Genomic DNA, 18,298 nt, shown 5'->3' with positions numbered 1-18,298 from the left:
CGGCTGAGTTAGAAATGGTGATCACATGACCCTAGGACAGGGCGACTATCATAAATACATGCCAGTTGCCAAGTATCCAAATTTTGATCATGTGACCATGGGAATGCCGCAGTGGTTGTAAGTATGAAAAATGATCATAAGTGACATTTTTAGTGCTATTGTAACTTCAAATGGTCACTAAATTAATAGTTGTAAGTGGAGGACTGCCTATATTCTGTCTGTTAAATTTTAAAATCTGGCCAAGAATGTAACTTCCAGAATTTTCACTAAATATTTGAACCAAATACTCATAGTTCATAAAAGCACTTGAAAATAGTTTATATCTAATGCAGAAGTGCCAATGTTTAGCTGCCTACAGGTTGCACATAGAAATTAAATGAGCCTCTCTCACAGTAGGTGGGAATTTGGGGAATTATAAATGGAACACATGCCAATGTACACAATGTAAAGAAAGTTGCCATAATTGAATCCCAAATATAAAAAAGAACATATTGCAAATCATTGGCTTTTGAGTAACAATTCAACAGGAAAATATTAAATCTTTCTGATGGGGAAAAAAGCTGGAGACTTATTCTGAAAACATAAGTAATACATATAAGAGCACTATAAACACAATAATACAGCATGAAACAAACCCTCTTGTAAAACTTTCTCGATTGGGGCTGGAAATCAAAAAACATGGGGCTACATGTGCTCTGGAAAAGTTTTGTGTATAGCCCTTCCAAAAGCTTATCAAATTATACTAAGCAACTACACAGGGAGTAATATAAATCAAATTTAGTTTTTTGTCATTCATAACTTGCTTACTGGAATGTAATGCAATGCCCAGCCCAAACATGATAGAAATAAAGCTGAGCTCCAAGGAGCCCTGGACTTCTATTTCAGTTGTTGCTAGTGAAAAAGATCCATCTGGGCTCTGAATCTATCCATTTAACTCTACTCTCAATGTAGTGCATCTTTCTGACTCTGAAGCAGGGGAAGGCAAGTGCTGCTATGTTACCAATGTACTCCCTGTATCTCCATTAATCCACAGGGTCTCTGGCTCACTCAATACTAAAAAAGTTCTTTTAGCAAGCTATAAGCAGCTGGCGGGTCAGAAAACACCAAACTCTGGGACCATATTTACGTAAGGAATGGTGTTGACCCCCATGGGGCTGCCAATGAGCATCCTGAGAAACTGGTTCATCCTGTAGTAAATGCCCCTTTTGTGAGTAGGCATGTCTCATGACAGTAATTTTTCTGAGTGCAGGCATTCACATGCTCCTAAAATTCCAGATGTGCTCCTGGTCTAGATTGACTGTTCAAGCAACAAAGGCCCTTTGCCACAGGTAAGGATCCTATAACTGAAAGAGGATTTAGATAATATATTGTAAAATGCTGGTTTCTTTCTGGGTTCTATTTTACAGGGGATCTCTGAGTTTGCATTTCTTTATAGTATGTCCTGTTAAGTGACATTCCAGACTTGTTCTTATCATAGAGAATTGTTAGTGTGCTCGCCAACAAAGAATGAAATTACAAACAGATGGTTTGAAAATCTATAGTGTACCCATCATAACCTTCAACCGGTCACTGAAACTTGAAAAAGAAATAAGGAAATAGACTATCCAGTTTATTACATATGCAGTTTACAGAGAAGTTGTTCTTCCCCTCAAATAAATAATTTGAGTACTAAAAGTACTGGGTATGATTGTCAGAGCAATATGAAAAACATTTCAAGGAATGTGTACTGTCAATGACCAAGTCTGTAGGACAAAACATGCAGTTAAGCTTATAAATATTGTTCTTAAGAGCAAAAGTATACAGTAAATAAGCCTCATGTTAAAATATTTCTTATGAGTGCATGTTGGGCATTTCCTATTGTGAGTCTTAATTGACACATGGCTAGATTCATCTTATTTCGTAGTGTTAAATGTCTGTTTTGCTGAAATACTTTCTCAAAAACATGGACTGCCCAGAATCTGACCTTACCTAAATGTAATTATAATCAGGGCAAAGCAATCAATCAAGTTGCAGAAGTTAAAACTATCAGTTCTTTAAGGGGGGGGGGCAGCATTGTTCCAGATCAGAGAGTGGGGAGTATCTTTCTCAAAACTTATGAAAAGTATAATTACAGAAACTTGAAATAGTATAATGTCTTCTAGCGATTTACCAAAAAGTCTTTGCACTCCTGAGAATTCTAGATTTGTATTATGAAAGAGAAAATAATTTTTAAAGAATAGCCATTATTCAGTGTCATATCCCATGGACTACTTCAAATTTGAAGTTTTAAAGGTTTATTAAAACATGAAGACCCAATTCTCATCTTTGCAGAAGTTCTTAAATGAAACTGATAGATAATTTTCTTTGAATTACAAATGTTTTTTTAAAGTGGTATGAATTTTATATAAAAAAACCAGGTAAAATTATACTTTGCAATTCAAAAACGAATCTTTTAATGAAATTCTATCTTCAAATGATCTGCTCTGCATTTATTTCTAACATTTAATTATCCTCCTCAAAAAAATACTCCCAAATTATATTTTTCCAAGTTGTCAGTTCAAAACAATTGGGAAGAAAAATGTGTGTGCATGACAACTGAGCTGTTTAGAAAAGCATTTGGCATATTTCGGGCCTATGATGAATTTAAAAGTATTCCTTGCAATTTCTTTTGAATCTCACTGAGGCAGTATGGTCTCTCACAATACTTGTTTTGTTCTTTCCAGTGTCCAGTGTTCTGGCACACCCATTAGACTTAATAGGTTCCATATTCTTACATATGTACACAAAGATTTGGTTCAGTCAGTACAGCAAAGGTAAACTTCTTGTGTTCTTTTGTTCCATCAGCTTTCCAATGTTTATTGGCTATCTGATCTCATATGTCTGCCTTTCCTAAAATCTAATTTATTTGATATTTCTATGTCTATGTAGGAAAGGATTTTTCCTTTGTATCTAGGATTTTTATTTTCTTGTAAGCTAATAAACAAAATTTTGTGCAATTGAGGAATGAGCACAATTTATTGATAATTCATGCATCTTTCTTTTTTAATGTAGGAATATGTGATCTGTTCAAGTCTCCAGACCACAATGTCTTACTCTAAAGTTAAGGGCAGAGCTATTATCATTTTAACCACTTTTTTCTCCTGCAGCTTCAAACAATTAAATGGGTATTTCATCTGGATACAGAATATAGAATAACAGAGTTGGAAGGGACCTTGTAGTTATCTAGTCCAACCCCCTGCTCAAGCAGGAGACCCTACCATTTCTAACAAGTGGCTGTCCAGTCTCTTCTTGACAGCCTTCAGTGATGAAGCACCCATAACTTCTGAAGGCAAGCGGTTCCATTGGTTGATTGTTCTCACTGTCAGAAAATTATTTCTAGATTGAATCGCTCCTTGATCAATTTCCATCCATTGTTCCTTGTCTAGTCTTTGGGTAGCTTTGGAAAATAGGTTGTCCTCCTCCTCTCTGTGACAGTTCCTCCAAATATTGGAACACTGCTACCAACCCTGGTCCTTCTCTTCACTAGACCAGTCATGCCTAGTTCTTTCAACCGTCCTTCATACATTTGAGCCTTCAATCCCTTAATCATCTTTCTTGCACTCTGCACTCCTTTTAGAGTCTCAACATCTTTTTTAATAGTATGGTGACCAAAACTGGATGCAGTATTCTAGATGTGGTCTTGCTAAGGCTTTATTGAGCGGTACTACTACTTCATGTGATCTTCATTTAATCCTTCTGTTAATACAATTTAGGATTGCATTGGCTTTTTTGGCTGCTGCTATACATTGTTGGCTCATATATAATTGATTGTCCAGTAGGACTCCAAGATCCTTCTCATAGTTACTGCTATTAATCCAGGTTTCACCTAATCTGTACGTGTGCTTTTGGTTTTTCTTCTAAGTATAAGACTTTACTTTTCTCTAGGTTGAATTTCATTTTGTCAGATAGGGCCCAGTGTTCAAGTCTGTTGAGATCCATCTGGATCTTGAGCCTATCATCTAAGGCAGGGGTGTCAAACTCACATCATCACATGACGTATCGTGACTTTTTCTTCCTTTAATAAACCGAAGGGTACGTGTGGTCAGTGCCAGACGCGAGTTTGACACCCCTGATTTAGGGATGGCTATTCCTGCCAGCTTAGTATCATCTGTGCTTCGTCCTTTTCTATTTGGTGGCTGCTCAATTGCCTATGATAACTCACTTTCTAGATGAAATTGTTTCAGAATATATTCTGTCTGCAAATGTTTATATCATTCTATAAACCCTTTTATGTAGTAAAAAGATTTCAGTATACATTTTTTATCTTCCTTTGATATTGTTTGCCTCTGTCAGAACTCTTCCACGATTAATTTTTTGTATTCCTACCCTGGCTATTCATTTTCCTGGATTTTTTCTAATAATCTTAAAGTTCTCTCCATTTTTTTTTGTTTTAACCTCCATTTCATTTTTCACTGCAACACTTTTCTAGTCTATCTTGTTGATATAATCTACATTCAATCATTGTACTCTTCCCCAATGTTCCTCCTCCATATTTCTTTGGCTTTTTTCTAAAAGATATTTGGATTTTTTTTAAAAATGTTGGGGTCGGCCTGTTTTCACCTGCTAAATCTTTTCTTTTTATTGATCTTGTTTTTTACATCTTTTTCCATCATATTTTTTTTTTGGCATCTCTGTTTTCTTTAATTTTTCTAGATTTTATGTGCATATTTGTAATGAATAATTCACGGTCCATTCCACAATATGAACGTGGGTGTATCCTGGCATTTTTCTTCTGAGGTAATCTGTGCTTTTGATGTCCATCTGGTAATATCATAAAAGTCTGTACTTAAATTGCTTGAAGCAGGTGTGGACAGTAAAAAGATTTTATTAATCTATCTCCTGGAGTATGGCATTTACCCATGATTCCAGGTTCTGCCTATTCTCCCACCTTGGCACTGCATTCACTAAAAAATAGCATTTCATCCTTTCTTGGTCTTGTCATTTTTAATATAGAATAGAACAGAACAGAATTCTTTATTGGCCAAGTATGATTGGGCACACAAGGAATTTGTCTTCGATGCATAAGCTCTTAGTGTATATAATATAATTTATATATTTAACAATATACTTAGCAACAGCAGGCAGATGCACACTACGGGGCGTAGGCAGTTGGGGGTGCTATGGGTAAGGTGCATGCTACAGAGTGCATGCATGTGGAGGTGTACTATAGAGTTAGGGGCTCTTCAGAATAGAAATCAGGAGGAGAGATTTATGGGAGCAATTTGCAACCTTCCTTGCCAGCTTCACCATTGACTTAGTTGGTGGGAAACCAGCAGGGAAGGTTACAAAGGGTGATTGTGTAACCACCATTATGGCTGCATTGCTGCAACCATTGTGAATATTGCCAAACAAAAAGTACATATTCAAAAAAGCGAAATTAAAAAAATTAAAATGTTTCAGGGATGATAGGCATGTTACTGCACTTATGCATGCCCCCTTAAGGATGTCTTAACTATGGGGTGAGGTCCACAGAGGTTAAGTTGGAATTAAAACTATGATGACATAACCACAGAGTTGCCGTAATAGCTTTATCTTTGAGGACCAATTATAAATTCTTGTTCAGTACTGTTGTAACTTTGAACAGTTGCTGTTCTAGTAGTTGTGAGTCAAGGACTACAGGTAGTCCTCACTTAATGACTGGTTGCTTAGCACAGCGGCCCCCAACTTTTTGAGCACCAGGGATCGGTTCTGTGAAAAGAGGTTTTTCCATAGACCGGAGAGGGTGTGCTTTCGTGTGCTGCATACATCCCTTAAATGGGACTTTGCTTGTTTGCGCAGCCCAGTTTCTCACATGGCATGGCCTGGTGCCAGTCCATGGTTGGGGACCCCTGGCTTAGAAACCATTCAAAGTTATGGATCTCCCAAAAGGTACTTATGACCCGATTCTGGAGTTCCAACAATGGCACCCACCCAAGGTCACTTTTGGAGCGCTTGGCTCACTTCTACAACTGGTTGCAGCATTCCGCAGTGACCACGATTTACAACTGTTTTGCTGGTTTCAGCCTTTGGAGTCAGTTTCCAGCAAAAAAATGGCCACAGGCATGAATAGGCTTGCTTTACAATCACTGTGTTCATATTATGTCCACCACAAAAAATGATAGTAAAATCAGCTCAGTCACATGATTATGACCAAACTCCGAGCTCCAATATCGTCATAAATTGACAATTACCTATACCTATACTTTTCCTAACTATGTGCAGAGCTTGTGAACAATACATCAACATTTCATTTAAACAAATCCCCAGCAAACTCTGGAGCCATAAAAAAACTGTAGTTCTCCAACTTCTGATTTCGAATAATCCCATTAATTAAATTACTGCTAAAGAAAGTAAATGCTTACTTGCTGAATATAGTATCAAAAGCAATTTAAACCTTTTTTAAAAGATAGCAGTAGCACCTGTCTTGATTCTGAAAGATGTGGAATTTCCATCCTGTTTTTTAAATGTTTGAAGGAGACTTCAAGATTTATGAGGGTGAATAGTTCAGTGGAACCCAGGAGATAGATGTACTTTCAGCAGCAGAATTGAAATGTCTATATAGTAGCTATTGCATTTCTAATGCAAGTTTTGAAATCATACTCTAAGAATAATCAGTAATTCCTCATTAAAATTGAGTTAGTTGTAAAATAAATGCTACATGGTTCACTCCTGGCCCCTCTACTACCAAAATTATTATAATAGAGATTATAAGAGAAACTGAAGGAATTATTTAGCCCTGAAGAGAGAAAACTAGGACAGCAACATGACAACATGTTTTGAAGTACTTAAAGAAAAATCAAAGCCTGTTAGAATCTGTCTTCCATTACTCTAAAATGCAGGACAGCAAGAAATAGATTTAAGATACAGGAAATATTGAGTCTGTTTAAATTTTAAGAAAAAAAATTAGGAATCAATCTTAGTGGAACTAATTACTCAGAGTAATAATAGGTTTCTGTTCAGTGAACATGCTTAAACATGGGCTACATAGGCATCCATTGAAGATGCTTTAATCTGGATTCCTACGCTGAGTACAAAATTTCTCTCAGTGGTCGAAACCAATGTTTCTTAACCTTGGCAACTTTAAACTGTGTGGATTTCATTCTGCTGAGGGATTCTGGGAATTGAAGTCCACACAGCTTTAAGTCACTAAGTTTGGGAGAAATACCAGCCTAAATAGTCCCTTCCAACTTTATTATTCTATTCAATTATGATTCTGTGTAATAACTCAATACATTGAAAGATTCCTTCAGACATTGAAAATGTCATCCAAAAAAGAAAAATAAAGCTAGATAGCAAATGATACAAAAGTATTTTGAGAGGCATTAAAATAAAGCTGAAAAATGAAATGGAAATGAGATGGGAAGCACTTAGTCCACTGCATGTCGGGGGGAGGGTTTAAATGAATACAGACAATGATAAGGAGACTGTAGAAAAGATAATGCATTTTTGTCTTCTCATTCCAAAATATGTAGACAAGATAGACATCAAATCCTAAACTAATGCTTTCAAGCAATGAAACAATAGTTTTAGTGGTCAATGCGAAACAGATTAATTGGAGAAATAGGCTTTCAGATCTTGTTTGGGAGAAACCTAATATTACTATCTAGTTGTATTAATAATACTAGTATAGTTTTATGGGTTTTACTTATGTGAGCCATCCAGATCCTTTGATAGGAACTGCAGAGCAATTATGTAAAAAAAAAAAGAAAAATTGAAAGTGTTAGATTTCTACAAAAAAAAAAATAATCACATAACTTGTCCATTAGATTAGCCTCTGTGCCAGAAGTCTATCAAGCAGCCATATTATTATTTGAAAGGAATAATAAAACTGATAGGTAATTAACTTACCATCTGCTGCATGACTCTTCCTTTATAAATTTATCTTTAACAATAGAGCTCAACAGGATAAACTCTGTTTTTACTAATAGAATTCATTACTTTTAAGAAAAGCAATATTATTTTATCTCCTCAGTTATTAAGTGCAAAATGGCCTGCTGAATCCCCAATTGTATAATAAATAGCGTAAGTTATAAGGTATAAGTTGCATCTACCTATTTTTTTTCCTTTAACAACCTTGTAATCCTTTGCATTGGGGTGGCATTGCAGCGATTGAATGAAGCTGTGCATTTACTGGTTGTATACCCTTCCTGATGCCCACAGTGTTTGCAGCAGACAATTATTCACTGCACCCAGAGAGAAATATCTACCACTACCTAGGACTGAACTCACAGCCTCCTGATTGTGAGGTGAGAGCTCCACCTCTAGGTCACCATGCCACTCAAAGTTGCAGCTACCTATATTTTACTTAAATATAATAAAAAATGTACTGATAATAATTGCTGTACAACAGTGGAACAGTCTCACTCTGGAAGTTATTTTCACATTTTTAACAGGAGGCTAGAAAGCAACTCTCCTGGATGGTTTAACCAGTTTTCTTGAACCTTGCAGAGGGTTGGACTAGATCTGTGTGGTCCCTTTTAACTCCATAATTCTACGGTATAAATATGGTCCTTCAGTCCTACTGGTAACCAGATACTTAAGAATGAGAATTTGATACCGTAATTCTGTATAAATGACTTTTATTCTGTGTGTTTTAAACTGGAGAATTTATTCAACCTTTCTTCATTAATTGCCTCTTCAACAATTTGTATAATTGTTCATTGATGTTGTTTAAAAACAAATTATAAGAGAAAATTACCCTTACAATTGCTCCTTATCAGTACCGAAAGAAATAATTATGAATTATGTTCTATCTTGTTACTATGGTGGCAGATTATTTTCATCTGCCTGGATTCTTAATGTATCATCTGAGACATATTATACAGTAAATGGAAATATAGTAAATGTTCTGTAGCCAATTCAAAATGATCCTTTTGTACTAGAAAGGGTTAGGGTTAGAAAGGTTGTTAATCGTTTATTTAAAAAAAGGAAGATCAAAGCCCCACATTAAAAAAAAAAAATCAAACCCCTCAGCATTTACAGGAATGTCCATGTTTATCATTGAAGCAATGACTTGCCTTAGATCTACTTAACTTCAACAGGATAATTTTGTTATGTAAAACTGATGTCATGGTTCACATATCTTGTTTAAGTCATGGTTTGTTTTAAAATAGTTCACACATAATACTAAACTGTAAGGGAAGGTTCCCATGTTGCAATGGCTGCATTAAAACATCCTGTTAAGAACAGATCAAAGAGTTCATGTCATAATGTCTGAACCCCAAAACAGCTGCCAATGAGTCTAGAACAATCTTTCTTCTCCCCTGCTTGCCTCCTAGCATGCATGGCACTTAAAACCCCATAATCTATCCTGCCCCATATATAGTCCCCATTTATATTAATAGTTGCAAGCAATCCCCATCACAACTACTTAAATCATAAAAACATCTGGTGCTTAGCGAAGTCTGGGCACAGATCCACAGAGGTTTCAGAGTGCTCTGTTTGTATTGGACTTCCTGGGATTCTCCATTATTGAGAGGTAATGGCTAAAGATCAACAGTTGTCTTCCTCAGCTAAGTACAATTCTTTTTGTCTTGTCATTCTTCTGTTTCTTACAATCTACTCATCAGCCCATTTCTCCCTGCAAACAGCATCTGGCTTGAATTGACAGAGTCTTTCTTTGCAGTTTTACTGTATATACCTAGGAATTCACTGATTTATGTGCTGGCTTACCTTCTTGTTATTTTTGAACCGTAGGAAAATAGAAATATGATTGTCAAGTTAGTAGAGTTAATTCTATTGGAAATAGTAGAGTTAATTCTATTGGAATATTGAGAGTCCAGATTTCAGGCCTGTATTCATAGAAAAAGCTTTAAAATGTAATAAAAGGAGGCCCTACACCTGTGACTTTATTAAATTAGTTCATAAAAAGGTGGCAAGATTGTTGAAGAAATAAGAATAAAAGGAAGGCAGCTGCTTTTGGTCTAAGTTTAAGTACTCTATGCCAGGGGTCTCCAAGCTTGGCAACTTTAAGCCTGGCGGACTTCAACTCCTGGCTGGGGAATTCTAGGAGTTGAAGTTCTCCAGGCTTAAAGTTGCCAAGGTTGGAGACACCTGCTCTATGCTGTAGTCTATGTTGAGTGTTAATCAATATGGACTTCTCAAGTAAATGTTGAATATCATTATAGCAACTGTTACAATTTAATGTTTGCTTCTGTGAGAATAAGACCCGGATTAATTTCCTTGGCATGAATACATGTGAAGGCTTACATACCCTGTATGAGAAAAACAAATATAAACTAACTGATAAAATGCTTAATAAAATATGCAGATGAAAATGATCAATTCTGAAAATATTTTAATTAAATTATATTTGGATTTTTAATGAATATTAAAGAAATATGCAGGATCTAAATTTTATATATTCTTCAGGACTGAAAAAAATAACTTTAATGAGAAACTTAGCCATGTGGGGAGCCTGCCTTACTTATTTAAGCTTGATATAGAACAATGTTAATATTTTCAAATTTCTATTTTTGGTAATTAAAACCAGTATTTTGCTAAATCAAAGGAAAATGGCATTTTCTTCTTTCCCAACCTTATCCCCAATTAAAGATAAAATGCCTTACATTAGTGGATCTATAATAATTTATGTGACTTGGTACTGTAGCCAACTTTTGAATTACCACCCTAATCTCATGCCATTTTAAAACACTTATTTATATCAAAACACAATATCAAATATGGGAAATGCTGCTCTTCTACTTTTTCTTTGGAAAAAGGAGATTGACCTTGGCACAGAAAATTGAAGAACTACTGTATAATATTATGGAAATTTAATGATATAGTTGCAATCAACAAAGTCTTCACACTCTGCAATAGATTTTGTTAACGATTACATTACTTGATAACTGTACCTCTTATATTACTATGGCAACCTCAGAGTAATTGCCATATTACAATACAAATGCATATAGCAGATTGAAAATGGGAAAGTCAATCTTGATTTGGTTAGTTTCTAAATGCTAGGGTGCCAAGAACAACAAATATGATGCCACTATCAACTCAGTGTGACACATATGAGATTCATTCATAACAAGCCTTCTGGGTCATAAATCACTTTGCTTGCAACTGTTAAGGCAGGATAGGTTTTTTACAGCTAGGCTAAAAACAGGAAAGTAAATTATTTTGTTGGATGTTTATGCAGCATTTGTATAAAAGTGCCATCAATATGAACAATTAGAAAAAAGCAGAAAGAGGGGGGAAATGTCTCTAAATTATCCTAATTTTCAATATAGTGCTATTAGATGCTTAGCAAAAGTAGTTAATTTTTTTTAATGTTGCTTTACCTTAAATACCTTCAACATAACAGATTGTCTTATGATTTTCTTACATAGGTATATGAGAATTTGAAATTTAACTATTATTATTATTATTATTATTATTATTATTATTATTATTATTATTATTATTATTATTAATTATTATTATTATTATTATTATTATTATTATTATTATTATTATTATTATTATTATTATTATTATTATTATTATTATGTGACTTGATGATCAACCCTTTATAAACTCACTAGAGTAGAACTCAAATTTCCACCAGGATTCCCAATTATTCCTTTCCGTATAGCACTTGTGTCATCAGTTCATAAGTTTGCTGCTTACCTAATAAGCAGTTTCCTACCTTGAAAACCTATCTAGTCTACCACTGATGTAGTCTAGATCCTAACAGCCAACTTCTGCTGAGTACTCCTTTCCTTCTGTACAGTATAATGAGCCATCACTTTCAGTGACTTTAGTTCAGGGATCTCCAGCCTTGGCAACTTTAAAAGTTGCCAAGGTTGGAGACCCCTGCTTTAGTTCATTGATAGGTTCCAATGGATATTTCTTGGTTCTTATAAGCACACCCTTTCTTCAGAATTGAGAGCAAAGCCTCATAATTTATGACTAAAGATGTTGCAATTTTAATATAGATAGAGTGAAATGCCTAAATGGCAAAAAGCATTGCTATACTGTTGTGGAATTGACTTAGCACTCAAGAAAGAAAATCAATTTTTTTCCTTGTGAGTTATTCCTTTAGATGGTATAGGTTTTTCTGTATTATTTCTTCCCTTCTGCTAAATGAGTTTAATGTAGAACGGGAACTATATTGAAGGGAAGGGGAACAAAAATTATTTTATTTGGACTGTATTGAACTATGTTTCTATGTCTCTCTCTCTCTCTCTCTCACACACACACACACACACACATATACACGAAGCAAGTAGAAATGAAATGGGCCCTGGTTCCTCTGTCTTCTTCAAATAAATGCTTCAGTATTTTGTTAAGTCTATCAGATCTTTGTATCTTTGCATACAATAATTGGTTCATGATAGCTTAAGTCACATAAAACTAAATTTTTCCATGCAATCTATTTTTCAAATTGTACTGTGTGATTATCACTAAACTTTAAAAACAACAACAGGGCTACCAGGCATGTTACTTTTGCAGAAAGTGAGCTGGAAGTGTCGATAAACTGTTTTCCTTATTTTTGCCTCCATAATATATTTCAAAATACATTAATAATCTTTCAAATTCTAGGGCTTCCACAACTTTTTAATGATTTTTTAAAAAATTGTAGTTGTTTATCAACAGTTCCATTTGTGGTAGAATGGCATCATAAACTGGCTTCTTCATTAGCTATTTGTCATTTTGGCAAATGTGTGTGCCTTAAGTTCTATGTAAGAGGCAATGTATTTCTGATTCTGGAACAAATACATACCCACACCCACACACATATTACACGCATACATACCATACATATCATGCTTCATTCCAGGAGATCTGATAAACATTGCTTTATACCAAGAATGGGAATCTGTGGCCCTTCAGAAACGAGTCATTCAGTTTCAGCTCATTTTGTCACCCTTAGATTCAAACAGCCTCCAGAAACAGGGAAGGATATAAGCTGCTACTCTAGCCTACAATGGGAATGTATAATTTGGCATAATCAGAATATTGAGGATGTTACACCAACAGTCACTTCATGTATATTTTCAGTAGTGCAAGTAGGAGAAGTACTTCAATAGATTTAAGTTTAATGTGAACCGTTCCAATCTTGATTGCAGAAAATATGACTTCAGTAACAGAGTTGTTAATGCCTGGAATGCACTACCAGACTTTGTGGTCTCTTCCCAAAATCCCCAAAGCTTTAACCAAAAATTATCTACTATTGACCTCACCCCATTCCTAAGAGGTCTGTAAGGGGCATGCATAAGAGCACCACCGTGCCTACCGTTCCTGTCCTAATGTTCCCTTTGATTGTATACAATTTCATATAGTTATTACATACTTATGGTTATATATATGCTTATATATCGTATAGTTGTTTCATGCTTATGCTTATATATAATGTTGTGACAAACAAATAAATAAATAAATAAATAAATAAATAAATAAATAAATAAATAAATAAATAAATAAATAAATAAATAGATGAATTCTGTGGTACCTCATAAGTAACTGCCTGGATAACTTTTCTTCCCTCATTACTACTGATTGGTATTACACACTGAAGGAAAAAGTGGACACCCAGCAAAACAATGGCCCCAACTTTCAACTCAAGACAGACCAGAAGGATTCTATAGTTCGTGATATCAAAGGTGTACAAGTAGTTCTAAAAGGACCAGGAGGAACAGCCTTATGCATGGTCAAAGAAAGGTTATCCACTAAAGTGACCAAGGTGATCTCTATCATGTCCAGGTCTGACCCCTGGCTAAAATAGGCCTAGATATTCTACTTTCTCTAGGAAATCTAAAGACCAACGGATAGTTCTCAAGATTCACTGGATTCAGGAAAGGATTTTTAGACGGCTTCTTCAAGACAGTGGCATAGATCCTCCACTATCTTCTCACATGCTCCCTAATTTCCTTAAGGAGTAGGACATGAGTCAAGCCTACAAATGTCTAAAATGAATCCATCCAAAACAATCTTATCTACTCTGTCAGAGCTGGCCAACTAAAGCAAATTCCAGATAATTTTACAATATAAGGTCAGTTACTCCTCTAACTTAATTCATGTTCATCTCTGTGACCATATTAAAATCATCTCTGTGACCATATTAAAAGTAATTGTGTTCTTTTCGCTGATGATGTCAAACTATTTAACACTACCAACAATACAGCTACCCTTCAAAAAGACCTTGACTTTGTGTCAGAATGGTCAAAAATATGGCAACTCCAAATCTCAACCAGCAAATGCTCAGTCTTACATATTGGAAAAAAGAACCCAAACACTAAGTACAAGCTTGATGGACATTACCTTACAGATGACCCCCACTCTGTTAAAGACCTTGGAGTTTTCATATCAAATGATCTAAGTGCCAAAGCCCACTGCAACTACATCACAAAAAAGGCTTTAAGAGTTGTAAACCTAATCTTACGTAGCTTCTTCTCCAGAAACACTACACTACTTACCAGAGCTTATAAAACATTTACTAGACCAATTCTTGAATACAGCTCGCCTGTCTGGAACCCATACCACATTTTAGACATCAATACAATTGAACGTGTCCAGAAATATTTTACAAGAAGAGTTCTCCACTCCTCTGAATACAAAAAAATACCTTATGCCACCAGACTTGAAATCTTGGGTTTAGGAAACTTAGAACTCCGCTTCGACAGGACCTGTGTTTAACTCATAGAATCATCTATTGCAACGTCCTTCCTGTTAAAGACTACTTCAGCTTCAATCACAACAATACAAGAGCAAACAATAGATTTAAACTTAATGTTAACCGCTTCAATCTTGATTGCAGAAAATATGACTTCTGTAACAGAGTTGTTAATGCTTGGAACACACTACCTGACTCTGTGGTCTCTTCTCAAAATCCCCAAAGCTTTAAACAAAAACTGTCACTATTGACCTCACCCCATTCCTAAGAGGTCTGTAAGGGGCGTGCATAAGAGCACAAACGTGCCTACTGTTCCTGTCCTATTGTTTCCTTTCAATATATCCAATTAATATAGTTATTGCATACTTATGCTTATATATATATATATATATATATATATATATATATAGGTCTTTGGTTGTTCGGGTTTTCTCCCGTGTAAAATTGGAAGTGTCTTGGCGACGTTTCGACGAAGTCTCATTCGTCATCTTCAGGCTTCAGCTTCGTGCTTCTGGGAGCAATGTGTGATCGCAGCTGTTTCTTCTGCTTATATATTATATAGTTACTTTCATGTTTATACTTATATATACTGTTGTGACAAAATAAATAAAATAAATAAATGAATAAATGTTGTATTTAAGAGCAAACTGAAGTGTTTTTATCCATAAAATGTCGCCCTATATGTTTTAGTGTATACCCACAGCAAAAGACAATCAAATTATATAACATCCAATATTTAAATAACACCAGAAAAAATGTATTATTTAATATTTAGATTTTGCTTCATACACAGAAAGTTTTCACTTGGCCATTCTATTACTTCTTCATGGGACTTAATTTTCTAATGTGTTATAAGGCTGAAATCTAAAACACGAATGTATTTTGAAGATGTAGATATAAATGTATCTTTTCATATTTGCCAAGCTTTGACCAAATTTATGGAATGAACAGCATGAAAGAAATCTGTATTGTAAATGTACAATTTTCTAAAAACTCTACATCTTTTCTATTAATAGTGTAAATTAAGAAGCTTCAGTAAAACCAAATTTCATGTTGCAAGGGATAGAAACCACTGAAGATATGTGATGGCTTGAACATGGCTTTGTGATTTCTCTGTAAACTTCATCTCTCTTTAAATGAAATATACGAGGTCCACTATTAACACTACCTATTGTCCTGGAATATTAATACTAGAGGTACAATTGAATTGTTGCTGTAACATACTATTGCATGTTCATTTTGTTGCTGGCTGCTGGAGTGCACCCACATAATTTTCTAAAAATTCATCTCCTGCAGGCCCACTGGGGTAACTGAAGTTACAACTCAGTGTATGTGTGTACTATATATATATATAGTAGTCCAATGAAATTTCCAGAGTCTTTTACTATATGATCTCAGCCATGAATCCAAATTACATACTCTTAATTTACGTTATCTCATAGTAAAGGTAAAGCCTTAATGTGATTAAAAAAAAGGAAGGGATTATATTTTGTCTTCTACAGAAAAAAATTGGGATATGCATTGTAATCATGTATGTACAGGGTTAGATTTTTCTCTCTCACTCTCTTCTGTCATGCACTGCCACTAAATGGAAAAAAAATACTGCTTAATATATTATTGCCATTCTATTATGTTCAGACTTACGTACCAAGCAACTGTTCCAGTCTGTTGAACATAATGTTCCTTGACCCCAAATACACTCTTCCTTTATGTTGCTTCTAAAAGAAGGCTTTTAAAAATTATAGTAGAAATCATGTCATTGTCCCCACAATGACATAATGTGTACTTTACTAGGAGACGTGCCAAGCAACAGATTTAGCATTAGGCAAATTTTCTGGTTAAAAGCCTCCATAGAGGAATGTCTCTTGTACAATGCTTCTGAAAATAAGTAAATATTGTGTTTCCAATATTTTTGACAATGATTCCGGAAACATACTATATTATAATACATAGTATATGAAATCAGGTGAGTAGGTATGCATGAAGCTAGAAGTATGGCTAAAATTTCCACTTTTGATAGAAGAAAATATTTGTAGCTCAGGATTGAACTATAGGATCCTTGGTGCTCTCTGAGCTTGGTCATTTCCCTGCATACATTTCATTATCAAATTAGATGCAGTATTATAAGTGCTAGACTAGCAATGCCTAGTTTGGTAATGAAATGTCTACAAGAAAATAACCAAGTTCAGAAAACACCAACGACTCTGCATTTCTCCTTTTATGTTTCAGTACAGATAATCCTCAATTTACAACTATTCATTTAACAACAGCACTGAAAGAAGTGAGTAATGACTGTTTTTCACACTTACGACATTGCAACATCCTCATGGTCATGTGATCAAACTTTCGACACTTGGTAACTGGTTCATATTTATATGATGGTTGCAATACCTCAGGGTCATGTGATCCAGTGGTGGGATTCAGCCAGTTCGCACCACTTCAGGAGAACCGGTTGTTAACTTTCTGAGCAGTTTGGCAAACTGGTTGTTGGAAGAAATCATTAGGGCAGAGAACTGGTTGTTAAATTACTTGAATCCCACCACTGATGTGATTCCCCTTGTGCTACTTTCTGAGAAGCAAAGTCAATGGAGAAGCCAGATTCACTGAACAACCATGCTACTAACTTATCAACTGCAGTGACTCAATTAACAACTGTTGCAAAAGAAGTCGTAAAATGGGGCAAAACTCACTTAACTACTGTCTTGCTTAGCAACAGAAATTTGCAGCTCAGTTGTCATTGTAAGTGGAGGACTTACCTGTGGATGAGTCATTTGGTAGGGATTTTACATGAGGAACATCAGGTTTTGAATCTTAATGTCAGTACTTGAATGAAACCACCCTAGTTTTTTCTGGAACCACACAGGTGCATGCATGCACCTCTACACACCCATAACTGCAATGAGCCATAATTCAGGGAAAAGTTTTTAAGCCTTGAAAGCATCCAAATATTGTCTTCGATAGCTCATAATTCAAACTTTTTCCTAATAATAGGAAAATGAATGATGGCTATTACAGGATGGCAATATGATAATCGTATGTGGAATTGTTTAATATATTTGAGTGTGTCTGTATTTAGATTTTAATTTCATTCAATTACCATCCTATGCCTGCCATTATTATGAATAATATAGTAGTTATTGAGGATCTGGAAAAATGAAAATAAATTAATAATGAATGGACTAGAAATGTTACAAATATCATTGAGGGATCTCAGAATAGCAATGGCTTGAAATTTAATTGCAAAATTTCTGATCAGTCAGAAATAGATGTATTTTTTCTTTACCATAATTCACAATTCTTGGACAAATTTATAGAGGAGGGAGATGGGGAACTGGGTGTTTGTGGCTCAGGAGTTAAAGCAATGTTTCTCAATCTTGGCAGCTTCCCAGAATTCTCCATCCAGTATTAGGAATCAAGGAATATTATTTCCCTAGAATGGACTCCCTTATCTTTTTTCAGGCCAAGGATCACAACCTGAGTGGAGTACATGACTGTATTTAAAATGTGAGCAGATCAGCATAAAAATAAAAATTGATTTTACTCCCCGTGTCTTAAATTACAGGTAGAATTTCTTTTCTTATATTGGATTCCTCATGCTATGACATGAAAAATGGCAATCCAAAGGCAAAGGTTCTTAAGATTGCAGGATATGTATTTCTACTTTAGAGACAAAGTTGTGGGAGTAATCTAGTGCAAAAC

General features: G+C 35.1%; 1 long non-coding RNA gene across 3 annotated transcripts in view; it reads right to left on the bottom strand.

Moving 5' to 3' along the window:
• The window catches only part of LOC131200591 (uncharacterized), a 57,336-nt gene that overhangs the window by 7,860 nt on the left and 31,178 nt on the right, over window positions 1–18,298 (bottom strand). The window lies entirely within an intron of this gene.

This window comes from Ahaetulla prasina, chromosome 6, assembly GCF_028640845.1.
Source record: "Ahaetulla prasina isolate Xishuangbanna chromosome 6, ASM2864084v1, whole genome shotgun sequence".
Lineage (NCBI taxonomy): Eukaryota > Metazoa > Chordata > Lepidosauria > Squamata > Colubridae > Ahaetulla > Ahaetulla prasina.
This window is presented reverse-complemented; position numbering and strand designations above follow the sequence as displayed.